Here is a 25,207-nt window from a genome sequence, read left to right as displayed (position 1 = left end):
TCATACCTGTCAGAATAGTTAAAATTAACAGCTCAGGAAACAATAAATGTTAGGGAGGATGCAGAGAAACGAGAACCCTCTAAAACTGTTGGTGGGAATGCAAACTGGTACAACCACTCTGGAAAACAGTACAGAGGTTCCTCAAAAAGTCAAAAATAGAATGACCCTATGATCCAGCAATTACACTACTAGGTATTTATCCAAAGGATACAAAAATATTGATTGAAAGGGCGCCATGTACCCCAATGTTTATAGCAGCACTTTCAACAATAGTTAAATTATAGATAATTATGGACTAATGAATGGATAAAAAAGATATTACTCAGCCATCAAAAAGAATGAAATCTTGCCATTTGCAATGATGCGGGTGGAACTACAGTGTATTGTGCTAAGTGAAATAAGTCAGCCAGAGAAAGATAAATACCATATGATTTCAATCATATGTATAATTTAAGAAACAAAACAGATAAACATAGGGGAAGGGAAAGAAAAATCAAATAAGATAAAAACAGAGAAGGAGGCAAACCATAAGAGACTCTTAATTATAGAGAACAAACTGAGGGCTGTTGGAGGGGAGATGGGTGGGGACATGGGCTAAATGGGTGAAGGGCATTAAGAAGGGCATGTGTTGTGATGAGCACTGGACATTATAATGTAGGTGATGAATCACTAAATTCTACTCCTGAAACCACTACACTATATGTTAATTAACTTGAATTTAAATAAAATCTTGGGGGGAAAAAAACAAAGGCTTTAGCAAAGTAAAAAATAAAAAACGATTCATTTTTAGAGTTTAGATTTTATATAGTTCAAGCTTACTGACCATCGATAGAAATAAGCAAGTAATAAACAATATTTTTCTTAACAAGGTAGAATGGTTATTATTACATATCATGAACACTGACCTAGAGCAATACTTGACTCAATAAATATTTTCTGAATTAATGAACATGAAATATTGAGGGTAATTTTTTTGTACTAATGGCCTAACATTTTTTGAATAGTAAGGATAGGTAGAAGGAGAAACGTTTATTCTCCAATTACTTCACATTCAATCTTCCTTTCATTCAACAAATATTTTTCAGGGGCTTCTATGAGCCAGGCATGTTCTAGGTAATAGGGATCTAGAAAGTGATCAAAACAGGTTCCTACCATTTGGGGAGACAGACAATAAACAGTGACAAAGTTAATTGTGAATAATGGTAAGTAGCTGAAAGTAAAGTATTAGGGAAATTAAATAATGAAGACGAAACTATTTTGAATAAGTTAAACAGCGAAGGCCTTAAAGAAAGTGATACTTGAACTGAAACTTGGAGCCAACAAAGTGAAGATATAAAGAACATTCTAGAACAAAGACTCTGACACAGGAAAAAGCTTGACTTATGTGAGGTCCAAAAGAAGCCAGTGCCGAAAGTATTCGCAACTCCAATGTTGACATGAAAAACCCATTTATATTTCTTACTTTGATTTCTTGCCTTTGATTCTCTAGTACCTCGTGCACTGATCACATGGATTTATAATTATTGGCTGTCCAATTAATTTCTTCCACTGGACCTTGAGCTCCTTTAGAGCAGATTTCAGTTGCTTAGCAGTTTCTTTATTCACAGCACCTAGTGCGGAGCTCCTTTCAACACAAGGTTGTCAAATGCACACAGGCATGAGTCAGCTTCTTACAGTTTAGAATTCAGTCATCGTGTAGGCCAAAGATGGGACCACCTCACTTATAAACCAGATGAAACAGGCGGAAGAGGCAGTGAGAGAGGCATGACAAAAAGGCCACATTTTGAAAAGAGGGGAGCCATATTCCTTTTGTCACAAGAAATTACTTCAGCCTTTATTCTCTTTCTTCAGAAATATAAAAGTATGAAACTATTCAAGATCTACCATGTATAAGATCCACAAAACATAAAAATAAACAAGACCATTTTTTACTTCCCTGAAATTATAACAGGAAATTATATTATTAAGCACTTTAAATATTTTCTAATTGCTTTCATATTTATCATATTTTGTCCTTTGTTGACTATAATAAAAGACCATTTTAAATAACTATAATGTCTTTCAGAGTCTGAGTTTGCTACCTTGGGAAAAGAGAAACATTTCAGTTGCCTTTAAGATCCAAGACAGAATTTAGAGCTGAAAAGGACATTTGAAAGCATCTAGCCCATTAAGGATTTGGACACTGAGACCAAATGTGCTATGTAATTTGCTAAGTATCATATAACTGGTCAGGAGCAAAGCTGTTGCTTAAATCCTGATCCCCAAATCCCTGATTAGTTCACTTCCTATTATACTAGTTATAAAACGGCCTGAGAATTTGGTTTAAGATAAAATTTGCAATCATAAAAGTTAGGTTCAGAAGAAATTATAAGCAAAAAGAACATGGGAAAAACAATACTAATCAGAAATTAATTCTTCCAAATTTTTGTTGTTGTTTTAGCATTTTAAAAATTTTAAGCACTATTTAGAAATGTTAGTTAATTCTTACCTAAGTAATAAAATACCCATAGTCAAAGAAAGTAGCTCTCTTAATATAAAGTTATTTCCCAAAGGCAAGAAAAGGCTAGACTGGTGTTAAAAATAAATAAATACATAAGAATGTTAAAGAAGTAATGGGTAAAATAAAGAGAAAGGAGACACAATCTATAACATAGAAAATATTCACATCTTCAGGAAAGAAAAATTATATCATCCTGGGCCCATGATTATCTGCATATATCAAGGCATATAACTTTTTTTTTTAAGATTTTATTTATTTATTCGACAGAGATAGAGACAGCCAGCGAGAGAGGGAACACAAGCAGGGGGAGTGGGAGAGGAAGAAGCAGGCTCATAGCAGAGGAGCCTAATGTGGGGCTCGATCCCATAACGCCGGGATCACGCCCTGAGCCGAAGGCAGACGCTTAACTGCTGTGCCACCCAGGCGCCCCAAGGCATATAACTATTAACCCAGTAAGGTTGGCAAAGAAACAGTCAATGTCAGGGTTGTGATGCTTCTTCAACCTGACAACAAACATACAAATGGAAAAGTTCTTAAGACCACAATAGCAACTAGAAACATTCAGATTCTTAACAGAGTGACAGTTATGAGAATAAGCTATGAAAAAGTAATGCTCACCCTGTGTTAAGTTCTCACTATAAGTAATAATAAAATTGGACAAATGTGTGTAGCAACTATTTTAAAGCATAGGACAACAGATAGCTCAGGGCTGTGATCATTGAGACAGGGAACCACACAAGATAATGTCCACATTAGCCTCAGCTTTCTGCTGGGGAGCATTATCCAAATCACTGCACCAGGGCAGTAGAGCCCAACAAAGAGCAGAAGTCTTGGTAGGTGGAAGAAACAAAATTTAGAGTTCAGAGTAACAGGTGCTGGTAGAAATTTGCAAGGCAGAGTAATATAGATGCAGGAGCTAAACTGAGAAAAAGGTCCACAAATCTGCAAAGAAGTCCACTTGACTCTTGGGCTGAATATAAACTGAAAATATATAAACCAAGACTCCATGAGGCCTAACATTATATGGCTATCGAGAGAATGTGAGCTGAGCTGATTCCAGAGGATACATAGTCCTGAAAGGCCATGGAGCTCTGACCAGCCAGAGTGAAGCCATCTCATTAAACATTCTGTACCTTCAGTTGACGCCACCCATAAGGAGAAGAGCTATTCTGATGTAGAGAAATGGCTGCTGTAGGTTGGTGATTCCCAACTGGGATGATTTTAACCCCTTTCCAGGGAACCTTTGGCAATGTCTAGAGATCTTGTCATTTGTTATGCTTTGGGGTGGGGGTAGGAAGTGTGACTAGCATCTAATGAGTAGAATCAGGGATGCTACATTGCACAAAGATGCTTTGCTGCCCAAAACAAATAATTATTCAGTCCAAAATGTCAGTAGTGTAGTCAGGAATACCTGATGTATATCTACCCTAATAAAGCCTAAAAGCAAGCCTTAAAAGGATAAAGCTGATCCATCAGTAAATTACCTCTCTGAGAACAACTCAAAGACAAAATCCAGACTCTCAACAATGTAACATTTATAATGCTTACAATAAAAAATACTAGGTATGTGCATAAGCAGAAAAATGTGACTCAGAAGAAAAAAGTCAATAGATATAAACCTTTAAATGACAACAATATTGGAATTTGTCGATAAGAGCCTTAAAGAATTTATATGAAAAGATGAACATAATGAGAAAGTACATAAGAAATCACAAAAGAGAAATGGAAACCATAAAAAAGAAAGAAATGGAAATTCTAGGACTGAAAATACAACACTGGAATTTTTTAAAATTCACTGGCTGGGCTTAACAGATTGGACACTGCAAAAGGGAGACAAAAAGTGAACTTGAAGATGACAAAGTGATACACACTAAACCAAAGAACAGACAGGAAGACATACATACATACATACATACATAAATGACCTTCGCAGAAAGATGAGATAATCCCAAAATGTCGAATACACAAGTATCTGGGGCTCAAGGAGAGGAGAGTGATGGGGATGGAAAAAAATTTGAATAAATAATAATTTAAATTTTTAATTTTGATTTAAAACATTAACCCACACTTCCAAGAAGCTCAACAAAATACAAAGGACTGCTTTAAAATTAATACAGCTAGTCATTTACTTTAGAAATTAAAAACATGTTTCATTGTTACTCCTCAATGCTCAAATTCAAATTAGAGTATTTCAATTAAAATTGAAACTCCAAATTAAAAAAAAAATAGAAAGGACAAATACAAAGAAAACCACACCAGTTCCATCAAATTTCTATAAACCAAAGGAAAAAAGTAAGTCTTAGAGTAGCCAGAGGAAAAAAGGCCCATTACATATTCATGAACAGTAATAAGAATGATCATGCTCATGTCATCAGAAAATAACACACAGCAGAAGACAAGTGATGAAAGGGAAAAAAATCAACCTAGAGTATTCTATATCTGGTAAAATACCCTTCAAAAAAGGAAGGTGAATTAAAGGTCTTTTTCCCAGATTTCTATTTTGAAAGAAATTTTAAACTTACAGAAGAGTTGCAAGAATAGTACAATGAATCCTCACGTATTCTTCACTTAAGAGTCACCAGTTGTCAACATTTTGTACACTGTTTTATCTTTTTCCTCTGAATTAATTGAGGTAATTGCAGATATCATGACACTTTACTCATAAATAGCTCAGCATGTATCTCTAAAGAATAGGAATATTCCCCCTGATAACCAAAATACAATGATCAGAAAATTTAACAATGACACAATACTATCTAATATACAGTCAGAAATGCAGTTTAAAATTCCCCAATTAGATCATTTTAAACAGTTTGGATCCAGGAGCTAATCCGGGATTATGCACTGCATTTAAAATTTTTTTTCAGTTTCACTGAGGTGTAATTGACAAATAAAATTGTATATAAATATGTAATGTGGTTAAATGATTACCATAATCAGGTTAATTAACACATCTAACACCCTACATAGCCACTTGTGTGTGTGTGTGTGTGTGTGTGTGTGTGTGTGTGTTAAGAATGTTTAAGGTCTACTCTCTTGGCAAATTCAAATATACAATACAGTATTATTAACTATAGTCACCATGCTACACATTAGGTTCCAAGAGCTTACTCATCTTATAACTGAAGCTTATACCCTTTGATCAGCATCTTCCCATCTCCTCCACTTCCCAGCTCCTGGTAACCACCATTCTACTCTCTGATACTATGAGGTCGAGTTCAACTATTTTTCTTGTAGATTCCACATATAAGTGAGATCATATAGTATTTGTCTGTCTTGCCAATATCATTTAGCATAATGTCCTCTAAGTTTATCCATGTTTTTGCAAATGGCAAGATTTCTTACTTTCCCATGCTGAATAATATTCCATTGTGGGTGGGTGTGTATGTATACACTACATCTACTTTATCCATTCATCCATCAGTGGGCACTTGGTTGTTTCCATGTCTTGACTATTGTAAATAATGTTGTAACATGGTGGTGTAGATATCATTTCCTTCAGATATATACCCACTAGGGAGATAGTTGGATCATATTGTAAATCTATGTTTAATTTTTTACGAAACCTCCATATTGTTTTACATAGTGACTGCACCAATTTACATTCCCATCAACAATATGCAAGGTTTCCTTTTCCTCCATATCCTCACCAACATTTGTTATCTATTGTTTTTTTCATAAAAGACATCCTAATAGGTGTGAGTTGATATCTCATTGTGGTATTGATTTGCATTTTCCTAATGATTAGTAATGTTGAGCACTGTTTCATGTACCTGTTGGCCATTTGAATGTCTTCTTTGGAAAAATGTCTATTCAATTTTTTTGCCCATTATCTGTGGGGTTTTTTGTTACTGAGTTGTATAGGCTCCTTGTACATTTTGGGTATTAACCTTTTATCAGATATACAATTCACAAATATTTTCTCACATTCTGTAGGATACCTTTTCATTTTGTTGGTTAAAACATTTGACAAGGTCAACATTCTTTCACAATAAAAGCTCTCAACAAATCAGGTATAGAAAAATGCACCTCTACATAATAAAGGCCATAAATGACCAAACCCATAGCTAACATCATACTCAACAGCAAAAGCTGAAAGTTTTTTCTTTAATATGAGGAAGACAAGGGTGCCCACTCTTGCCACTTCTATTCAACATAATATTGAAAGTCTTAGAAAAATCAGGAATCAAAAATAAATAAATAAATAAAATGTATCCAAATTAAAAGGGAAGAAGTAAAACTGTCTCTTTTTGTAGACAACATGATCTTACATGAAAACCCTGAAGACTTCACCAAAAAAATTGTTAGAACTAATAAGACAAATTCAGTAAAGTTGCAGGATACAAAATCAATATACAAAACCAGTTCCATTTCTATATGCTAACAAATTTTGGATAAAGAAATTAAGGAAACAATCCCATTTATGATAACATCAAAAACAATAAAACTAAATATTTTATAATAAATCTAAGCAAGGAGGTATACCACCCGAAGCAATTTACAGATTCAATTCAATCTCTATCAAAATTCCATTGCTATTTTTCAGAGAAATAAAAAACAATCCTAAAATTCATATGGAAACACAAAAGACCTAAGATAGCCAAATAAATCTTGATAAAGAAGAACAAAACTGTAAGCATCATACTTTCTGATTTCAAACAATATTACAAAGCTATAGTAATCAAAACAGTATGGTATTGGCATAAAAAGAGACAAACCATTGAAACAGAATTGAAAGCCCAGATTGCAACACATAAACATGATGTACTAATCTTTGACAAGGGCATCAACAATACACAATAGAGAAAGGATAGTCTCTTCAATAAATCATGCTGTGAAAACTGGATATCTACATGCAAAAGAATGATACTAGACTTCCATCTTATTCCACTTACAAGAATTAACTCAAAATGGATTAAAAACTTAAATGTAAGACCTGAAAGCATAAAACTCGTAGAAGAAAACATATGGAAAAAAACTCCTTGCCACTGGTCTTGGCAATGATTTTTTTTTTTTTAATATGACACCAAAGAACAGGCAACAGAGGCAAAAATAAACAAGTGGGACTACATCAAACTAAAAAGTATTTAAAGTAGAATAGGTTTTTTGGTGAGATAATACATGACCAACAGACCTCAGTCACAAATAATGTTAAATAAAGTTTTTTAGGCTAAAGGAAATAATTAAACCACTTGAATATATACAAAGGAATAAAAAGTTCTAGAGAAAAAATATGTGGATAAATACATAAGGCTTATTTTTCATTTTTATATCCTTAAAGTACAATGGACTGTTAAAACAAAAATAGCAACAATGTATTGGGAAGAGTCTTAACATACAGAGTAGTTAATTACATGACAAAAATAGCATGAAGAATGGTATATGGGAAAATAGAAATATAATACTATGCTAAGGTTCTACATTCTTACAATTCTTATTAATTGTCTTAATAAAAACAATTTAAGGTGGACTATGACAAATTAAAGGTGCATATTTTGGTCCCTAGAACAATCACTTCTAGTGTTAGTATAGCAAAAAAGTCAACAGAGGAGATAAAATGGGATATAAGGAAATATTTAACCAATTCAATATTTAATTAATTCAAAAGTAGGAGGATCACAAAAATGGTTAAAATGGTAAATTTCATTATGCACACTGTATCAAAATTTTTAAACATTAATTAAAAAATTTAAAAAGAAACAGAGAACCAAGAGGATAAATAAACAACATTTTAACAAGGTAGTAGACTTTATTTTTTTAATATTTTATTTATTTGAGAATGAGAGCACACGTGAGCACATGAGCTGGGTGGGGGGAAGGCAGGGGGAGAGGGAAAAGCAGACTCCCCACTGAGCAGGGAGTCCAACATGGGGCCTGATCCCAGGACTCTGAAATCATGACTTGAGCTGAAGGCAGACACTTAATCGACTGAGCCACATAGGTACCCCAAAGTAACAGACTTTAACCAAACTATATCAATAATTATATTAAATGTATGAGGAGTCGGCACTCTAATTAATAGAAAATCATTATTAGTTTTTATATAAAAAATAAGATGCTACTGTAAGCTTTCTTTAAAAATGCAGTTTAAATATAAAGACCTAAATAAGTTGAGGGCAAAAGGACAGAAAAAATCTATATCATACAAATAATAAGCAGAGCAAAGCTGGTGCAACTATATTAATATTAGCCAAAATAGGCTTCAGAACAAGGAATATTCCCCAAAATGGAGCAGGATATTTTCATAGCGACAAAACCAAGCATACATACCAACCCTAATAGAGTTTCAAAATATGTGGAATAAAATCAGACAGAACTAATGGGAAAACATACAAATTCACAAATATAATTATCTATTTTATATATTTTAAGAGAACAAATAATATAAACCGAATTTATCCTAATAGACATTTATAAAACATTATATCAAACACATGCAGAAGACATATTATTTTCAGTGCACATGAAACATGTACCAAGATAGACCACTCCTGGACCACAAAACACATCTCATTAAAATTCAATTAAACTTAGAAATCAATAACAAAACAACCTGGAAAGTAACCAAATATTTGTAGTTAAGCAACACACATATATAATCCATAGATTAAAGAATAAATCACATGAGTAATTATAAAAATCTTTGAACTGAATGATAACTAAAACACAAGATATTCAAATTCATGGGATGCAGTTAAAGCAGTAGTAAGAGGAAAATTTTTATAAGTGCACATCAAAGAAAAACAGAATGATTAAAAATTAACGCTGCTTCCACTTTAGTAAGCTAGCAAATGAATGTGAAAGTGAATTGAAATTATGCAGAAGAAAGGGAGTAATGGAGGTACAAGCATAAACAAGAAAGAAAAATCAGAAAAACCAAGATGAACGATTATTTGGAAAATCAATAGAAGTTATAACTCTGTAGGTATAATGATCAAAACAGAGAGAGAACATGTGTTACCCATAACAGCAATGAAAAAAGAAATATTACTATAGATTCTACATTAAAAAGATAAGAAATTATTATGAAAAGTTGTATGCCAATAAAGCTAACAGATTGGGTGAAAATTGAAATAAGAAAAATGGACATAAGAAGAATTGAAAAAAAACCCAATAATCCTATACCTGTGAATAAAAATAAATTTGCAATTAAAAATATTCCCACAAAGAAAACTGTAGCCCTATACAGCTTCATTGGTGATTTCCATTAAATATTCAAGGAAGAAAAAAAATTGGTTTAAGTCATTTACTCTATTTATTGCCAGATAAGGAATAGGTAACATGTCATTATGAGTGAATTTATGTTGTAGTATTCCTTGAAGTGAGATAAATATTAATTACTAATATATATTCAGGATTCTGAAACATGCAAATAAGCTTCATAAGAGCAATAACTCTCTTATATTTAGTTTTAAAACAATTGAAGGCATTTTCTTCTTTCACAAATACATTTTTTAAAATATTGTAAGAATAAGAATGATTAGCAACAGTTGACAGTTTGTCCTCGTCAGAGATTTTGTAGCCAAACTTAATGCCTTATGCATAAAAGTAAACCGCTTCCAAATTATAGATTTCTTAAGGTTATGGAGGTTATATTCTCTGCAATGTTCTTTAAAAAAAAAAAAAACCTAGATGGATTGATTTTTATTGAAATGGCTCAAACATCTGGACAATATGTATTGCAGGTATGCAATTTTTAAAAACTATTCTGATGTTAATTTAATTGAAAACATTCAGGTAGAATATAAAAATATAGTGAAATAGATTATTTGCATAATTTTTTCTAAAAGTTTTCACTTATTCAAAGATACCCTGAGGGATGCCTGGGTGGCTCAGTCAGTTAAGCCTTTGACTCTTGGTTTCAGCTCCAGTCATGATCTCAGGGTCCTGGGATCCAGCCCCACATCAGCTGAGCGAGGAGTCTCCTTGAGATTCTCTGTCTCCCTCTCTCTTTGCCCCTCCCCCATCCGGGCTCGGGCTCTTTTTCATAAATAAATAAATAAATAAATAAATCTTTTTCCAAAAAAAAAAAAGATGCCTTGGCAATATTCCTGTGTTTGGTACCTCTATTTAAGTGACTGAAATAAAATGCGTGGACCTTAAAAATAAATAAAAGTCACCTTAAGAAGTTCAAAAGTCATCCTTGCTGCAGTTACATAATAAAAGAGACTTTACATTTGTTCTAACAGGAGAACAATTGCAGAAAGACTAACTCTGTAATACGTGCTTTATTTCTATACATCTACATAATCATATATATTTGAAGAACATTTTAACAAAAGATAAAAGGGTTGAATTCCATTACCAGGAACACACAAATACTGTGAATGCTTCAACATTCAAAGCAAAATGAAGGCAGATTTGTCCATAGTCTTCTCATAATTGCCTTCCACTTAACTACTTCTAATAACCCTCTAATAATTATCCATCTGGAAAAAAAAAAGTGGGGGCAAGTTCCAACGCGTTGAATCCAATCCCTTGTACTGCTGTGCTGAGCAGCCGCCTTTAAAGGGGGCATTTTGCATATATCCTCTGATTTATAAAAGGAGCACTTTCTAAATCTTGATCTAGGGAAATTAAAAGAGAGATCATGTGACTGCCATTAAAAATCTATGAGAATGGTGCCTCATAAGCCCTTGGCACCGCTTAGAGTTTGTAAGGGTGAGAACCAACTGAGCGGGTGTTTTTGCTCTTTGTGCCTAGATTTCAAGACATTTAACTGAGATTTTAGAAGACACAGGCAACAGTATTAACAATAAAACTGAAGATATAAACCCAGATTCTTTTGCAGTGTTTTCTCTTTATGTTTGGAGAGTATCTCCTTTATGTAACTTATTTTCTCATGTAAAAAAAACTGTGGACTTTTCTCTCCTCCACTCGGGCTCCACCCTTCTCCCACGGCAATGGTCCAAGTGTTCCCAAAGGCCCTTCAGTCCATCAGCCAAAAGGTCCTCACTGAGTCCTACACCAAGGAAATCCCATACTATTCACAGAACCAATGAATAAAGTCACCAAATGCCCTAGATATCTAATAAAAGTGCCAGAGGACCAAGAGAAGGAGGGCATTAAATTTTTTTGAAAAAGTAAATTTGGCACAGAAATATCTTCTTATGTAGAGAGTTAGCATTCAAATAACTTATGCAATAACTTATCTTGGATTCAATGAACTCTAGGCTAACTTTACCTACTTGTTTTTTATCTATTTGTTATTTATCTATTTGTGCTGTAGGCAAAAACCTGCCTTTTGTCCCCAAACTATTTTGTGTTTTCATTTCATCGCACATACTCAATGATCCTTTTTGTTACCACAATCAAGTAGCTCCCTATTGCTCATTTTAGGAATAAAGTTCACATGCCTTTACAAGGCATTCATAGGACTCCACTTACGGCCACAAGCCTTGTTTCCTTGTTTTTCCACTTCCTGCCTCACAGTTCACTGGAAGCACTGGTCAATTCCTAAGTAGGATCAACTTTTTAATTTTTTATCTCTGGGTCACTGTCCTTACTGCTAACAAAAATTCCATAACCTTTTGGCAAAAGCTGCCTAAATCTTACCCAAAAATCAAGATGATGAGGGAACAGAAGGAAAGCTGAGGACAAAGCACAAGCTGACACTCCGCAAACCACCCCCCCCAACCTCTGGGTGGGATACATCTGACCCTCCTCGAGGAAACTCACAACTGTGTTACTGTTAATGTTTTGCTAGAGGGAAAAACCACCTTAGCTTGACAATAGCAAGGCTTCCAGGATCCAGAGAGTCTTCTTTAGCATATGAAAAGTCCTTTTGGACACCTCCCTTTTCCTTACCTTCCCCCACTCCCAAGTATAAAATCAGCCATTCCTAGCAGCCCCAGTGCAGCGGCTCTTTCTGCCCCTGGGTCCTGTCCTGTGCTTTAATAAAATCATCTTTTTGCGCCAAAGATGTCTCAAGAATTCTTTCTTGGCTGTCACCTCCGGACCTTGTCAATATTCCAAAACTACATCAAAGGCATGTGAAACATACTCTGCAAAGCCTCTATCAGTCCTCACCTGACTCTTCCCTTTACCAAAACTTTTAAAATATTCTCAGGCTGTTCATAATGGACTCTATGGACTACAGATATTTGTTACATGAGGAATCTACTGGAATCATTCAGTAATGCGTTTATTCTCTAAATATTATTTATTAATTCTACCATTCTAGGCACTAGAAAAGACACTCTGCCTTTAAGCAACTCACAATCTGGCAGTCTACAAGCTATCCAGGTACAAGGATAACTTTTATGTTTGTGTCCAAAAGGGTAAATAACTTTGTGTTTCAAACATAAAATGTGGCCAACAAATGGTTGCTGATTGAAACTCATTCGATAAAATAAATCCTAGCTCAAGTATTAGGAAATTATCATATTAATATACTAAAAATTGGCGTTTTTAAAAATAATGAGCTCAGAACAGATCCCCAAGCACCCTTCAGTGATGTTTTGGGAAGATGGGCTTTCTTTGAGCTTCTCAAATTACAGAAAATAGCTAAATGCCTACTTCATATATCCGTCATACTCATAGGGAATGTATTAATATAGATCCATATGGGAAGGCAGAGATAACGCTACTCTATATCTGGACACAGTCTTGGAATGCAGCAAACACTGATAGAATGTAAAAGCGTGTTAGACCACTGGGCAAAATTGAAAAGGAACTCCCATTTTCTTCAGAGCTATGGCCACAGGCAGGAATATACACCTTGACAAAAGCTGCAAATTATTAGTTCAATAAAGGACTACCATATTTTAGAATTAAGAATTTTGCCTTATCTGTCCACTGAAGACTCATTCTTGTAATAGATGATTTAGCTGATAAATCATAAAGCAGCAATATCTGTGAACTACGAGATTTATTTGTAATGGCCATTTAATGGCCTATACTCACACATAGAGAAAATGAAGTCTCTCATTTGAAGTCTCTCACTGCTCTTCATTCTTTTCTACAAACAAGGCAAGCAATTTGTAAGGTGACAAATAGCCTACATTTAGGAAAATGTAATACTATGCTACAAAACCTTATGGCAGGCAAACCTCAAAAGACTTAGAAATTTGGTTTGAATGAGATAAATGTTCAAAGGACCACCTGCCTACCAGAAGCCTTTCTGAAGCTAAGTTCCCCTCCCACTCTCCAGGACTCCCTAAGGGGCTCCTTTATCTCCTTTCTGGTAGTCTCCTCCTCCACCCTCCTTTACCAGCTTCCCCTCAAGGCTCTTCAAAGAGCCATAATAAGTCCCTCCTACCTCATTACTCACAGTCTTGTTCCAGGCTTTAGGCCAAACAGCCCTGGCAACCTCTCTGGATATCCTCAACTGGATATCACTAGAACTTTACTTTAAAAAAAAAAAAAAAGTTTATTGGATAAAATATTAAAAACTCAGCAATTAGGGGAAACCATAAGTATGATCTTCCCCAAAATGGTGCTTATGAAGCTGAGGACATGGGATCAATTTCCATGTGGTTTAGGCCATTTCAGTTTCTCCTGCACCAAGACTGTGACCAACAAGCTCAGATGTCACAAGGAGGAAGTGGAGGACGGAGGTGGAGGAACGGGAACCCTCAAAGGGTTAGCAGTTGACTCCTGCTCTGTGTCCACAGGGCAGCATGCCCTTCAGTGATAGATTTTTCTCTGCCTTTGTTCTGGAATTCTTTCCCACAAAACTTAATTAGGGGGAAAAATCATTGAAAAGCAACATTTCTTTTCAATATTGCTCTGAACATATTGACATAATATAGAAGGTTCTTCTGCTGGTAGCAAATAGACAAGAGTTTTAATGAAGGATTTAAAGGCATTGAACCAGATAAAAATGCTTACTGAGTTCTGCATTGCTTCATTTTATTTTTAAAATATCTTGTATGCCAAGCATGTCTTTCAGGGGGGAAAAAAAAAGAAAGGAAAAAGAAAGAGTAAGTGTTGCATCCTGAATCTCTTTTTAGGAAAATAATTTTAATAAGTGCCTCTCTCTTTTTTTTTTTCCTTTTTGAATTCTTGAAATTATGTACTATTTAGGAAAGAGGTCATCCACCTAAATGTAATTTTCCAGCTAGCAAATTCTTGTGACAGATAAAAATATAAAACTTTAATTTACCATATGCAAAGAATATGTAAATTTAGACTTCATCAATACCATTTTGTATCTGAATTCCATGAAAATTTATTTTCTACCATTTTTTGGTTCGTGTTTAAACAGATTACTTTTCTACATTACATTGGACAGTTCGGTAGTCAGGGCCAGGGTCCCAACAAGAAGATATGGAGTCAGGACAGCTAAGACAAAACAGCACTAACATCCCGTTTGCAGCTTAGATAGGACCACACTCGCATTCTGTTTTGCAGCCTTTGCAGACTTCTGCAAAATGTCCTAAAATAAGACAACTAACCACAAAGCATCTGTTACTATCATGGGCAAGGGGCAGTTAAGACATAAGCCCCCAGATGTCAGCAAAAAAGACCATTAGCTCATTGACATTAGTAGACAGATCTGTGACCAGAGCCCTGATTGGCATGACTCAGCACACTCTGATTGCTTACCATAGTTCCACAAAAGAGCTCTTAAAACTTCCCTAAACTTAGAAACTCCAGGAGGCCTCTCCGGCCTCCCTCCCGTTCTGGGAGCTTTGTACTATTGCTCAATAAACTTTGTTTTTCTGCCCACACCACTCTTCATCTGGTCCACCTCTTCATTCTTCGAAGCGCCATGACTAAGAACTACACGCATTTAGGGCAGAGAATTCTTGCAACATTATTGCATTTAATCCAGTTTGGCAAGTATTTCTTGGGCACAGGCTTTCTCCTGGGTTTGAGTTCCCTCACCATTCTGGCAATCATCCTCTGAAACATGAGGTGGGATCCAGATTTCTTTATCTGTGAAGTGAGTGTGTATTCCATGACCCCCGTTGTCTCTTTCAGTTTTAGATTCTAGGCTAACTCATGAGATTGTTGTGATTAAATGAATATGAGGCATGAACTCACTCTGAAACTATAAAAGGACATGTACATATGACTTAGAGACACACAACATCATGCACTGATACTTATATTTGTATCAGTTGGTAATCTAGGGAATCTACCTTGATGTCCATTTCAGAATGGGGGCAGCATTTATTTTATGGGTCAATTGATAGCATCATAATGTTAACATTTACTTAACATTGCATGTGCGGATTTTACCTGACCTGCTTCAGGAGCCTAGGTGGTAGAAGAAAAAGTTCTTTCCTTAACAGATACACACTTGTTTGTTTGTTTTCCCAGTACTTATTAATCTTAAATACCTTTTGTAAAAAAAAAAAAAAAATTAGTACTCTAATGAACTTTTTCGGCAAATGATGGCATGTTTCTTGTCTGTTATTTATTGCCCTCTCAGACATTTCAGAGTGCCTTTATTAATGTCCATTTGAAAATGGCTGCAGGCTACCCTGGCTGTGGCAGTCTGCAACAGATCTGTTTTCCAGATCTCCGTTTCAGCTATTTGTCAAGTGGCTACCTCAGAATGAGATGAATATTACATTTATTTTTGCACTATAGCCTCACTATGGGAGAAGATTTAATGCAATTTGTATGGTGATAAATGTACTGTTATTATGAAATACGCTGTGATATTTTTTAAATGATATGCAACAGAATAAATCAACTATTTGTGAATTAATGCAGACATTCACTTGGAACTAAATGGAAGATAAAAATAAGTCGTGGTCAGGCTGCATTTTAATTGGTATTAGAAAACTTTCAGAGTGAATAATAAGAAATTTTTCTTTAGAAAATGATAAAATTGCAGATACCAAATATGAGTGCATTTTTAAGAAATGAGCATTTTACATTTCCTCTTGTAAAATAACTCATTATACCGGTATTGCATAGTGGCTAACGTCAATGGCTCTTAAATCAGTCTGTTGTAGTTGAAATCTCTACTGCTATTTCTCAGCTTGTTTAACTTCTCTGAGCCTCATAGGTTAATGAAATGGTGCATTTAAAGCCCTCACTGAAGAACATGCCCTCCACAAGAACTAATTGTGAGGTAATTATCTTCACGTTGCTCATTTAGAAAAACAGTGCAAGAAAGATACTTGTGTACATATTCATGTTAGGAAGTATGTAGTATGTTTTTTGCAATTGTTCTTAAGTGAATATAAATTTGTACTACTTACCAGAGCAATTCTGGCCTTATTTTTTTTTCAGCTTTATTAAAGTATAATTGACAAAAAAATTGTATATATTTAAGGCATGCCATTTGATATTTTGAAATATGTATACATTACAAAATAATCACCACAATTAAGCCAAGTTTCTTTTTTTGTGTGGTGAGAACATTTTAAGATCTACCTAGTTAGCAAATCTCAAGTATCTAAATCAGCATTGTTAATTATATCTTAATTATAGTCACATTGCTGTACATTAGATCCCCAGAACTTATTCATCTTCCATAACTGGAAATTTGTACCCCTTGACCAGTACATCCCCCTTTCTTTTCTCTGTCTAGCCCATGACAATCCCCATTTAAACAGAGAAGAGTAAAAGTTAAGTTCTTCTAACATAAAATTTTATAAAAATTTATAGTCCTTTACTCATGTAGGTATTTAATAAATGCTTGCTAAATGTAATAATAACCTGGATCATGATGTTGGAAAGAATATACATTAAGTATTCTACTGTGATGAATTCTGATTGTGCCCGATTGGTATTATCTGTCTTTTCAAGTACTTTTGTTTAAAATTCATTCAAAGATTAGTTTCTTTCCTAAGAAATACTGTGAACATCTAACAAAACTCAGTGATCATTCTGTGATAGCTATGACTCAAATCACCTCATGATGGCATACAATAGACTCTTGATAGCAGTTTCTGAGAAAATTTTAAAATTTAGAACAATAGTTTTAATGAGGAACATCTGATGTCTACTATATCATCTGGATTGCCATCAGAGAATTATAAACAATATTCAAAAGTATTCTAGAAAGCACATGTTGATTACTTAAATGTCGTAAAATAATAATTATCTTGTATTGAGCATTCTGTTTCTGACATTGTGCCAGGAGATAGAGAGAAAGATAGATAGATGATAGATAGATAGATAGGTAGATAGATAGATAGACAGATGATAAATAATCACTTCATCACATCATTCTGACTTCACACTTCTGTGTCATGGAAAATATGATCCACTGTTTTATACTGAGAATTTATTTTAATATAATAGTTTAAGTAACAAAAGTTTGTATTTCCAGTAGATCTAAAATATGACTGATAATGTGGTCTTGGCCTGATACTGATACTGTAGCCTGATCATGATATGGCAGTTAAATAAATTCAAAATCCATTGAGCATATAACAATCCACTGCCTTAGAGGACAGGGCTCAGTGCTGGGGATACGGAGAAAAGGAGAACCTGGGTTAAGTGTCCCTTAGAACTTAATGTTGGAATGGGAACATGCACATAAATTATACAAGACACAACATCATGAGTTATGAGAAAGGAAAGAAAGTTCTTTCTTTTGGGAAGAAAAGTCATAATCAGGTTACAGAGGGAAAAGGATCTCAAAGGCTTAATTAGGAGGCAGTTTGTGAGCTAAGCCTTGATAGGATGATTTTAACAGACTTTTTAAAATAATTCTCTACAACAGAATTTCATCCCACTACTCAATAAATATTTATTGGGTATCTTCTATTATCAACTATGTGGTTGTCATTGAGGATACAAATATGAATAAGTATTTGTTATCAGGAACATGCAAGAGAGATAAACAAGTAAACAGATGATAATACAATGTAGTCAGTGGAGATGAAGAAGTACGTTCACTACCTGGGACCAGGAAGAACTAAAGATTAAGAAAGCCTTTTGGGGAAGAAGTGATGAATAAGCCAACTTCCGTAAGATAAGTACACATTATAGAACTCAGTCAGGGGAAGTTCTGGGAGGTGGTAATGGGTTTAGTATTTTTATGTGTTCAGTTACCAAACACTGTAAGTTACTTACACCTTACCAAATAAAAAACTCTTGAGCTAAGAGAAAATATGAAAAATCCTAAGAAATGCTGTTAGTTTCATATGGCTGGAAAGCAAAATGGTTAGCAGAAGTGGTCAAAAAAGGTGGTGAATTGTAAGAATGGGTCAGACATGAGCAGACTTGTATTCTAATAAAATCCTTCTGGAAGCAGAAAGAGAATGAATTGTTGGAGGAGGGCATGTTGTGAGACTATCGTAAGGAAAACAAGTTACAAAGAAAGAAAAATACAGATGAGAACTGATAAGGTTCTTTACTAGGTCAGTGGAAATATGGTTGGAAATAATGAATGACTGCAGAGGTGTGAAAGGAGTTCCAGTGGAACCTGGTGATTAGGTGTTGGTAGCAATGTAAAAAAAAAAAAAAAGAGTCAAGAATGGTGGCTAATTCATTCTGATTGGATGATTAATGCCATTTCCTGGGATTAAAAACAAAAGAAGTGTATCTAAGAGGAATAATAAATTTACAAACTTGTGAACTGAAAAATGTCTTGTCTATTTGAAAAATATAGCCCCAAAATAAAAGTAAATTTCAGAGTTATAGGTTTCTTCTATTACTCAACTGGTTACCTAATCTATGGCTTAAAATAAAGTATGGAAAACAGGCCTGATGTAGACCTGATCACACCTTGTATAGTCAGTAATCAATCTCATAAGGATATTAATGAAAGGATAAAGCCAGGAATGAAGATCCAAATGAGGCAGCCATCACCATATAGGTAAGATACTACTAGAATATATAGGTATAAATAAAATCCCCATGAGATTGGAGTTAGAAAAAAGGACATAAAATATTTGAAAAGAGTCAAGGAAGGAGACTTTATTAATTGAGTGGCAAGAGGGAAGAGGAAAATCAGGAAAGACTGGTGCTAATGTGCTCAAGAAAGAGTTTAAAGAAGGACAGTTGTCCATTGAATCAAATGCTATGGAGAGGTCAAATGAGATGAGCACTGAAAATGCTTCCTTAGATTTAGCTACAAAGAGGCTACTAGTATTTATATTTATCTTCGAAAATTCAGAACTAAAACTACACATTATTTATAGGACCAGACACATGTAGTAAAAGTATAAAAGCATTGTCAGGAAATCCCATACCAACTCTCAGATAGTGGCTAATTCAAGGGCAGAACTGAAGCATTGCTCATCTCCATGCAACTATTTGCTCTGTATTTTATCAGAATAATGCCCTTGGAGGCGAGCTACATAATGATCCAGCTCTGGGGAAATAACAACTGAACTAGCAAATAGTAAGGGAAGTAGGCTTCAAATATATCCGTAGCTTTAAAACAATTGAAATCAAAATGGCAATATATTAACATTTGTCAAATATGACGGGTGATTACATGGATATTTGTGACATTATTCCCTGTACTATCTATATATTTGAAATATTTAAATAATTTTTTAAAAGGCATTCTTAACATTTGCCTGGTTTCTCTCAACTTTGGCTCATGAGCTTTTTCCCTTTGCCGATTTGCTCTGAATCCTTTCATTGTAAAAACTGTAGCCGTGAGGGTCACTGCACACTGAGTCTTATGAGTACTCCTAGCAAATGACTGAACCCGGAGGTGGTCTCTAGAACCTTCTGACACAGCTAGGTTCAATGCTCCTTCAATTGAAAAAGTCTCTGAAGAAGCTGAAGATATGCAGCCTGGGCTAACAGGCTTTGCTGGCAGCCAGCAAGAAAAAGCAGATTTCCAGTTCATGGTTCAGACTCCAAGTTCCTCTATAAGATGTTGCCAATGACTGGCAAAATTGAAAGCCCAGTGAGTCTTGATGAATTTGACTTCAGTGTACCTCAGCTTAGTGACTCCAGACCATAAAACAAGAATAACTACTAAAAGACAACTAGCACATTTTTGAGAAAGTGGTATAGGGTCTTTTAATAGACATGGAGTAGCTTATCAGACGAAAAAACTGATATGCATATTCAATTTCTTAATTATCTTCTCTTCTTGTTATAGACTTTGGATTCAGACGTATCTAAGAACAAATCCCAAATCGATCACTAATTATTTATATTTATGGCATCTTGGAAAGTGACTTAACCTCTGAGTTTCAGCTTGCTTATCTGTGAAATGATTAGCCATTAGTATTAAATAACAGGTACAAAGTGACTGGCACAGAATTCAGCATACAATAAGCACTTAACAAATACTGTTCATACATGATTTTGCATATATCCCTATGTACTGTATCTTCTGCATTCTGAGTTAAGAAGGCAGAACAGGGGCAGTGGTCAAAATTTCAAGGCACTAATAAAGACCAAAGATGTTTCTGGGAACTCAAGAGCAGGAAAAAATGAACAGGAGAATAAGTCTTGAGGGACTTTGGAAACTACTGTATGAACCACCTCATAAACCATGTTTAGCATTAAACACACACACACACACACACACACACACACACACACACAAGCCTTCTACTCCATGACATAAAGTGATTGATACAACCATTACTGACTGAATCTAATACCCAACAGAAATTATAGTTCAAAATTAAACATTACATGCAAACTTTGAAATTTATTTAAAAAATTCTTTGCTGACTTCATGCTGGATTTTCATGTTTACTAACATATATGGTATTTTTGAAGTTAATTCTTTAATATGTATTATTTTTTTAAATCACACTGACGTCTTAATTTCATTGAAAAATTAAATTCTTTTGGATTAAAAATGTTATTTAAAAACTATCCTCTAACCATTATACTATGTGGTAAGAATCTTATTCTTTGTGGTTAGGCTGCATCTTTTAAAGAAATTAAATTTATGATAGAACTGTTTTTAAAATTCTATTACTTGAGTGCTACAGTATATAATGATCACATTCCAAAACTAAACTAGATTATCTAATGACTCACTTGAGAATACTGAATATGCCTACCTAATTTGCCCTGTTGGACACTAAGTAAAATTTCCAAACCATATAGTCTTTAAAATGAATACACTTCCTTTTTAACAATGGCCATCTCCAAATATCAGGGAGTACAGCAAATGCTTAGTTGTAGCATTGTACTTTTCAAGACAATGATATTTATTTAGCAAAAATTGAATTCTGTGATTTACTGGAATTAAATTACTACTTAGGAACAGGAACAGTATTAATATACAGTTTTCATTAAGATGCTAATTTATTTAACATTACTTAACTCTCTAGTGAGTACACATTCTATAAAAAAAACAGAATTCTGAAGTAATGTAATTGCCGAATATTCCCTACAGTAAAAGAATTGCACACATTCTTTCAAATTGATTTGTAATGGCATTACAGCATAAAGCTAAGAACTCATGCATTAGCCTACTTTTTTTTCTTATGAGAAAATTAAAGATACAAGTATAAACGAAAGACTTAATATTTCTACAACTGTGTACTTAGTTTTTGTGAAAATAGATTAAACTAGCCTAGCCATTTTGTTATTTTTGTCCCTAAAATAACATAGAGATTTTAGTCATTGAGATACAAAAGAAATCAAGATGCAAAAGGTTATGGTGCTGGCATACAGATAGACATAGAAAATATTGTGTTAAAGCAATAAATGAATTTATGGAGGGAGAGAGTTAAGATGGCGGAGGAGTAGGGGACCCCTTTTTCAGCCAGTCCCCTGAGTTGAGTTGGATAGTTACCAGACCAGCCTGAACATCCACGGAATCAGCCTGAGACACAGAAAGATACATCTGGATCTCTACAAATGAACATCTCTAGTGCTGAGTATTGAGGTACGAAGCGGGGAGCCGTGAAACCACGCACAGATATCAGAAGATAAACGGAAGGGGGAGGGAGCCGCCGCGTTTGGGTGCCGGGAAGCGGTAGCCACCTGCGTGGGGGAGCGGGCAGACTCAAGGACAGCACCCGCGAGAGAGCAGACTGAGACCGTGAGCCGGGAGCGCACGCCACCAGGCTTCTCACGGAACTCTGGAATCCCGGTGCGCTCTACCAGAACTAGACTGAGACCGGGAGCTCTGGGAGCGCGCGGTGGCGGCTGGCGGCTGGAGGTGTTAGAAACACAAAGGACAGAGACGCACCGGCCATGGAAGTGAGGGCTGGGACGCCGGGTGTGGGGCTCACATCCCTGGATGCTGCAGGGTTGAGCAGCACCAACAGTAACAGAGTTAAAGTGGCCACAACATCAGTGGCGAACGGTCCGCGATCCCTCTGTTCTGAGACAGAGGCTGAGATTCGGCCACTGCTGCTCTGACTCTAAGAAGAGGCAGAGCAAACCGCCAGGGAAAGCCGCCAGAGAACAAAAGCCTGGAAATAGCGGCTCACAGTGTGCCCATCCCCATCCCCCCTAGCAGGGGACACGGACAGTCTACCCAAACAGGGTTCCCTGATATTGGCGCCACAGGCCCCTCCCCCAGAAGGCAGGCTGAAAAATCAAGAAGCCCACATCCCTAAGATCCCTATAAAACAAGGGTGCACGGCCTGGGTCCCGGTCAATAATTTGGTCTCTGGACAACCCCGCAACCTCTCCTCATCAGAATGACGAGAAGGAGAAATCCCCCCCAGCAAAGAAAAGACAATGAGTCTGTGGCCTCTGCCACAGAACTAATGGATATGGATATAACCAAATTATCAGAAATGGAATTCAGAGTAACAATGGTCAAGATGATGGGTAGACTTGAAAAAAGTATTAACAAAAATGTTAATGAGAATATACAATCTGTAAGGGAGGAAATGAGAGCGAATCTGGCAGAAATTAAAAATTCTGGGGGCACCTGGGTGGCAGAGCGGTTCAGCGTCTGCCTTCGGCTCAGGGCGTGATCCCCACGTTATGGGATCGAGCCCCACATCAGACTCCTCCGCTATGAGCCTGCTTCTTCCTCTCCCACTCCCCCTGGTTGTGTTCCCTCTCTCGCTGGCTGTCTCTATCTCTGTTGAATAAATAAACAAAATCTTTAAAAAAAAAGAAATTAAAAATTCTAGGAGCCAAATGCAGTCAAAACTAGAGGCTCTGACGGCCAGGGTGAATGAGGCAGAAGAACGTATCAGCGAACTGGAGGATGGGTTAGTAGAAGACAAAGCTAAGAATCTGGACAAAAATCCATGCTCAAGAATGTAGGTTCTGAGAGTTACTGACTCAATGAAGCGTTCAATGTCAGAATCATCGGCATCCCGAGGGGGTGGAGAAAAACAGAGGTCTAGAAGAGTATTTGAACAAATTGTAGCTGGCTTCCCTAATCTAGCAAGGGAAACAAACATTCGTGTCCAAAAGAGGCAGAGAGGACCCTCTCAAGCTCAACCATGACAAACCTATGCCCGCGTCCGTCATAGTGCATGCGAATTCGCAAATATTAGATCCAAGGATATACAGTATTGAAAGCGGCCAGGGCAAAGAAATTTCTCACATGCAAGGCAAAGCTATCAGAATTACGTCAGACCTGTCTACACAGACCTGGGATGAGAGAAAGGGTTGGGGGGGCATTTTTGAAGCTCTTTCAGGAAAAACATGCAGCCAAGGATCCTTTATCCAGCAAGGCTGTCATTCCAGAAATTGATGGAGACATAAAGACCTTCCAGAATCGCCAGTCGTGAAGCCAATTTTGTAACCCACGAAACCAGCCCTACAGGAGATATTAAGGGGTTCTATAAAGAGGTAAAAAGGCCCCAAAGAATGATACAGAACAAAGTCACAATCATTAAGAAACAAAGACTTTACTGGCAACATGGCATCATTAAAATCATATCTCTCAATATTCAGTCTCCATGTAAAATGGCCCTAAATGCTCCCATAAAGCACCACAGGGTTGCAGATTGGATAAAAAGACATGACCCATCCATTTTGCTGTCACAAGAGACTCATTTGAACCTAAAGATACATTCAGACTGAAAGTAAAGGGATGGAATACTATCTTTTCATGCCAATGGACCTCAAAAGAAAGCTGGGGTAGCAATTCTCATATCAGACAGATTGGATTTTTAAACTAAAGACTATATTTAGGGACACAGAAGGGAGCTATATTATTCTTAGCGATGTATCCCAACAAGTGGATATAAACAATTTAAATATATATGCCCCCAACAGAACAGCAAGATATACACAAGCCAACTCTTAACCAGAATAAAGAGACATATAGATAAAAATATGTTAATAGTAGGGGACCTCAACACTCCACTATCAGAAACAGACGGAACACCCATGGAAAAAATCAACAAAGAAACAAGGGCTTTGAATGCCATACTCGACAAGTTGGACCTCATAGATATATATATAACACTACACCCCAGAACAAAACAATACTCATTCTATTCTAATGCCCATGGAACATTCTCAAGAATAGACCATGTTCTGGGACACAAAACAGGTCTCAGCCGATACCAAAAGATTGAAATTATCCCCTGCATATTCTCAGACCACAACGCTTTGAAATTGGAACTCAACCACAAGGAAAAATTTGGAAGAAACTCAAACACTTGGAGACTAAGAACCATCCTGCTCAGGAATGACTCGATAAACCAGGAAATCAAAAATCAAATTAAACAATTTATGGAGACCAATGAGAATGAAAATACAACAGTCCAAAACCTATGGGATACTGCAAAGGCAGTCCTAAGGGGGAAATACATAGCCATCCAAGCCTCACTCAAAAGAATAGAAAAATCTAAAATGCAGTTTTTATATTCTCACCTCAAGAACCTGGAACAGCAACAGAGGGACAGGCCTAATCCACACACGAGGAAGCAGTTGACCAAA

At 35.8% G+C, this 25,207-nt stretch overlaps 1 protein-coding gene across 1 annotated transcript in view; it reads right to left on the bottom strand.

Moving 5' to 3' along the window:
- The window catches only part of GRM1 (glutamate metabotropic receptor 1), a 397,420-nt gene that overhangs the window by 141,400 nt on the left and 230,813 nt on the right, over positions 1-25,207 (bottom strand).

The sequence above is a fragment of the Ursus maritimus genome, unplaced genomic scaffold (genome assembly GCF_017311325.1).
Source record: "Ursus maritimus isolate PB19 unplaced genomic scaffold, ASM1731132v1 scaffold_13, whole genome shotgun sequence".
NCBI classification, from domain to species: Eukaryota; Metazoa; Chordata; class Mammalia; order Carnivora; family Ursidae; genus Ursus; species Ursus maritimus.
Note: the sequence above shows the minus strand (reverse complement) of the source record. Positions and strands in the feature narration are given on the sequence as shown.